We start from the raw sequence: 6114 nt of genomic DNA, 5'->3' as shown, positions 1-6114 counted from the left end.
AGATTTATTCATCATATAAGTTACATTATAAGAATATTGAATTTAAAGATGTTTTGAGTTTTCATTTTATTTTCTATATATGCACAAACCTTTTAAATATTGATGAAAGCATCAAATTAATGCATGTTATCTCACACTTCATCTATTAATAGAAATACTTGGATTACGGTATAAGTTAATAGCTCTAAAACTATCAGCTGAAAAAGAGAGAAATATATATTCTATATATAAAAGAATGTATGTATCTCCTTCTTTTAATTAATTGTCTAAATGTAAATAGTTGTTTAATAGGGTTGGGCTCTATGGTGTTTTCGATCTAATACTAAAGAGATTTGGGGGCGTATTGTCTGAAATAGGTGGGTGAATATAAATACATATACATTTTAATTACTAATTTGATTTTCTAAATATTAAAATACATGCCTTTGTAAAATAGTTTATTAGTGCATACATACATGGTATATATCCTTAACAATTATGGGTGCAACGTTGATGATAGAAAGGGCTATGCCGGAGAAGGGAACGAGATGACGGCGGCAAGAAAGTGCCACAGTTGCCATTTGAGATAATATTGTCATTTTTATTAATATATTTTTCGTATAAATTTTTTAAGAATTTATTTTTGATACACTGTTAGTATAAAATTCTTTTATATGTGTATCTAATAACATAGCCATACATTAGCAAAAATAACTATTTTTTATATTGATCACATGAATAGTTACTAAAGAGAACAGTTGTGATTACACGACTTTGTAAAACGTTTTATACTATCAATGTATCAAAATTAAACTCTTTTTTTAATTGTATACTAACATAAATTTATAAAAAAAAAAGTGATTTTATCAAAATATGAGTGGTTATCCATTCTCTATTAATTATTCAATAACCAAATTAGAAGCTTTGGTTTAAAGAAAGATTTAGTTATAAGTGTTAAAAAAAACACACAGAGAGAATGAACACACAGAATGAATAAGAAAAAAAATCTTAGAAATATTACATGATAGTTTTTTTTTAATTAAAAAAATTCGAACTTTTCTAAATTCTAATATGGTTAATAATTGCCTATTAAGATACTCAACAAGCAAACTACCCAGAAACTCTTGTGGAAATTTAAAAAATTGCAAGTTTGTGTTGGCAACGTCATAACAGTGTGGACACTCAAATTGCATGCTCTACTGTCTTTTTCAGAGTACGTAATACACTAAGATTTTGCTCCCAAATTAAATGTAGAAAATTTTAATTAAGAGAAGTGTTAGAAGTTAGAATGAGTAGATTTTGTAATTTATAGTCATTAATTAGTTATTATTAGTATTTTTAATAGTATAAGATTACATCTAATAGTATGAGATTATTCACTTTTTTTTATTAGTTAAATATTGCTATTGGTGACTCCACGCCAAAGACTTGCACTCACAAGTCAGATAAAATTTTACAAAATCCGTGGCAGCAGACGATCTCATTGACGAATCTACACCAAAAGATCCCATTAGCAAATCCATGCCAAACACCTGCACCCACAAATCAAATAAAATTCTACTAAAGTAAGGTAAAGGCCGCGAGGACCGACCTTGCTCTGATACCAAACTGACGCCGGGACGTTGTTTGGGTCACTAATTTTGGCGAGATTAACAATCCCACTATGGTAAAAATAGCCAAGAACCCATCTTGGTTGGCTAAGCTAAAGATACACCTCTTACTCTCAAAGAGCATAGAGAAAAATAAGCACACAACTTATTTCAAATTCAAAAATCAACTTCAACTTCTATTTCATAAATAAAAGGTACATGAGTTATTTATACAAGTGAAAGAAAAAAAAAGCCTTCATAACTTGAACGATGTGGGACTAATTCATAACACAAAATTCACTATCCTAAACAATATGAAGCTTGTATTTCCTTATTACAATTAATTAATATAATTAACCTACTAACCCTACTTGCTCCTGCTGTTAGGATTTGGTTGAATTAGTCCCACATTGCTTAGGATAGCAAATGGAGTGGGTGACCTAGGCTATAAATATGAGACTAAGTTCTCCATTTGTTTTTGTACCAGTCAGAAACACTTTAAGCTTGTATCTGATTTTTCTTTTCCTCTGTACTCTTTGATTAGAGAGTGTTGTGAGGTGTAGTTAGATATTTGCTTTGAGAGAGTGTGGGTGTACTGGGGTGCCGGTATTAGAGAGAAAGAAGTCTATGTGTTGTAACAATTTTCACATAGTGATATTCTCTGGTTGTCATTTGATAACGGCCGTGATTTTTTCTCCGGTAATTGGAGTTTCCACGTTAAATTCTTGTGTTGTGATTGTGTCTATTTTATTTCTCTGTCAAAGGTGTTTTCTCAAGGGAGAATGGTGTCTTATTCCCAACAAGTGGTATTAGAGTTTCGGTTCGGTGGGATTTATTCTTAGTATGCTCTGTGGTTGCAGCCTAGTCTGACCTTCCACATCAGAAAAGAATTTTGTCCTGTGGCTTGAGGTTGATCTTTGGTTGCTGTTATTGTTGCTGGAAGGCAGTGTGACACTGTGAGAGTGATGTTTGGAAAGGTTCTGACTAAGGAAAGACTTGGTATTTAAGTGTGTCCATTGTGACCCACCTCTCTTTCCTGGGGACCCTTCCTAGTGCACAGTTAAGTTATACTATTCCAGTATACGGTTGCAACAATGTCAGGATATTCAAGTGCTGTGAAGCTTGAAATAGAGAAATTTGATGGAAGAATCAATTTTGGCTTGTGGCAAATACAAGTCAAGGATGTGTTGATACAATCAGGTTTGCACAAGGCGTTGAAGGAGAAGATCTCTGGTTGCTCTCTCTATGAGAGAAGATGATGTTCTCTAGAAGACAAGAAATATCCTTATGGTATTACCGCACTGCCATGGATAAGGATAAGTTGTGGCAATCGGGTCCACAATTACACACGGGCATTGGTTGGCGTTGAGATGCAAGGTATGTGGAGGAGTTAGGTCGATGGCTGAAGAACTTCCAGGAAAAGCCAATTTGGAAGTTGCACCATGAATTTTCAGCAAGGTTTCGATCTGTACCAAGGTGAAATGCTTGGAGTGGTCTAATTCCAAGTGAGTATACTTTCATGGTGGAGTATGATAGTTCTCTAAACTATGATTGTCGGTATAGACAATGGCAGCAAAGAATTGTCGGTGTTGACAATGGAAGCTGAAGATGTGTGACTATTTCAATCAAGGTGGAGATTGTTAGGATTTGGTTGAATTAGTCCCACATTGCTTAGGATAGCAAATGGAGTGGGCCTAGGCTATAAATATGAGGCTAAGTTCTCCATTTGTTTTTGCACCAGTCAGAAACACTTTAAGCTTGTATCTGATTTTTCTTTTCCTCTGTACTCTTTGATTAGAGAGTGTTGTGAGGTGTAGTTAGAGATTTGCTTTGAGAGAGTGTGGGTGTACTGGGGTGTCGGTGTTAGAGAGAAAGAAGTCTATATGTTGTAACAATTTTCACATAGTGATATCTCTGGTTGTCATTTGACAACGGCCGTGGTTTTTTTTCCGATAATTGAAGTTTTCACGTTAAATTCTTGTGTTGTGATTGTGTTTATTTTATTTCTCTGTTAAAGGTGTTTTCTCAAGGAGGAATGGTGTCTTATTCCCATCACCTGCGTCACCTATTTTAATATAATAATCTATACTTGCAAATCATAGTTAAATCGTTTTACTCGCTAATGTTTTCCAAATCATTTATGAAATTGTCTCTAAAATATCTGATATACAGGAAAAAGAACTTCGTAAGAACTTCACTTTGGTTTGTGACAAATACAAATCGAGGACGATCATCGTCACATTGAAAAAAACGGTAATTGTAACTAGCTAGTAATAAAATAACTAAAATCGTGAGTGGCTGTGAAAGTAGCTATTAAATAAAATAAGATAATCAAAATCAACAGTATCATAGAGGCAACAAATATGTTGATTATTAAAAAGAATTTAGGACATTTAAACAAAGACATGTATGTAAACTTAGCAATATATACATTATAGTAGTTTATTTTTAAATAAAAAATGAGGACTTCTCTAAATTCTAATATGGTTAATATATAAATTGCCTATATATAAGATACTCAACCAGCATATCACTACAAAAAAAAGGGCTTATGGTCATGGTAAAAAATCGTAACTATAGCTAATAAAAAGGGTGACTATAGATCTATGGTCACGGTTTTGGAATTATAGTCACGGTTTTTTATTGTGACTTATTCTTTCGTGGCTATAGATCTATAGTCACAGCTTTTTTTATCTATGGTCACGGTTTCATTTTTTAAATTCTGACATTTTAGACCACGTTTTTTTACCGTGATCATAGACTCTATGGTCACTCCTCCTTAAAACCGTGACCATAGCCTTATCTATGGTCATCCCACCTTAAAACCGTGATCGTAGACCCTTTTAGGTCATCCTTTCAAAAAATCGTGACCATAGACCCTTTTAGGTCACACCCCCAAAAACTGTGATCGTAGACCTCTTTAGGCCACCTCCCAAAATCGTGACCATAGACCCTTTTAGATCACCCCCCAAAACCGTGACCATAGACCTTTTTAGGTCACCCTTTCGAAAACCCGTGACCATAGACCCCTTTAGGTCACCCCTAAAACCGTGACTACAGACTCCTTTAGGTTACCCCCAAAACCGTTACCATAGATTCCTTTAGGTCACTCTCAAACCCGAGACCATAGACCCTTTTAAGTCACCCCCTAAAATCGTGACCATAGACCGTTTTAGGTCACCTTTTTTTGAAAAACCATGACCATAGACCCCTTTTTTGTCACTGTAAAAAACTGTGACTATAGACCTCTTTAGGTCACCCCCAAAACCGTGACCATAGACCCTTTTAGGTCACCCCCCAAAACCGTGGCCATAGACCCTTTTAGGTCATCCTTTTTTGAAAAACTGTGACCATAGACCTTTTTTGGTCACTGTAAAAAACGATTACCATAGACCCCTTTAGGCCATCCTTTTTTAAAAAACCGTAATCATAAGTATTCTATGGTCACTTTTTTTCCAAAATCCGTGACCATAGCTTTTTTTTTGTCACAGTAAAAAACTGTGACCATAGAGGATCTATAATTACGGTTTTTTACCGTGACCAAAAAAATCGTAGCCATAGACCGTAATAAAAAAAAATCGTGGCCATATACCCAAAATGTTGACCCAGAAACTCTTGTGGAAATTTAAAAATTGTAAGTTGTGTTGGCAACGTCATAGACAGTGGACACTCAAATTGCATACCCCACTGTCTTTTTCCGAGTACGTAGTAAACTAAGATTTTGCTCCCAAATTAACTTTCTTGAGCAGTATCACCCTTCTAAATATCTTAGATAATCAAAATGAAAATTATCTTAAAGGCAACAAGTGCGTTGAATTATATATTAAAAAGAATTTAGGACATTTAAACAAAGACATGTATGTAAAACTCAAACTCCTTTAGCCAATAATTGGTTTGGGAAAACGTTTAAATTATTATTATTATGTTCTGTTTTCACTTTCAATCCAGATTTATCTATCTAATCCTGTTCCTAGGGTTAGGGATACAATCACCAAAGCCCCTTAATTAGCTTTTAGCGACTCATTAGTCAAGCACGCTCTAATCATTATACTGTATAAAATTACTATTAAATATTCATTAAATTGTTTGGAAGTTTCCTACGCATATTGTAATAATTGCAGAACGTATATTAATAATGTTGAAGTCTACGTAGACTTCAATTTCTTTATTTCCGTGAGCTAAACAACCATTATTTATTTATTCATTTATTTTTTTTATTTTTCTTTTTTATTGCTTAGAATTTTCGTCCTCATTCCAGCGAGAGCTATGCTATTTCGTTAAAAGCATTAAAAAATTGAAACTTTCTTCACTTAGACTTATTGACTGAATTATATTTGAAGGGAAAACGATATGTATTGAAAGGCAGTGAGGACCATAAAGGTATATTCTATTGGTTATTTCAGTGAAGGTTCTGAAAATTGAATTGCATATTCTAAGAGTTTTAAAGAAACTCGGAGAGAGAAAGAAAGAAGATTCAATGTTATTGTTGCTGTAAAATCAAGTAATAAATTCTTGTGTGTTAGTGTACATGATGCAGAGACTTTAT

This window comes from Arachis ipaensis, chromosome B09, assembly GCF_000816755.2.
Source record: "Arachis ipaensis cultivar K30076 chromosome B09, Araip1.1, whole genome shotgun sequence".
NCBI lineage: Eukaryota > Viridiplantae > Streptophyta > Magnoliopsida > Fabales > Fabaceae > Arachis > Arachis ipaensis.
This window is presented reverse-complemented; position numbering follows the sequence as displayed.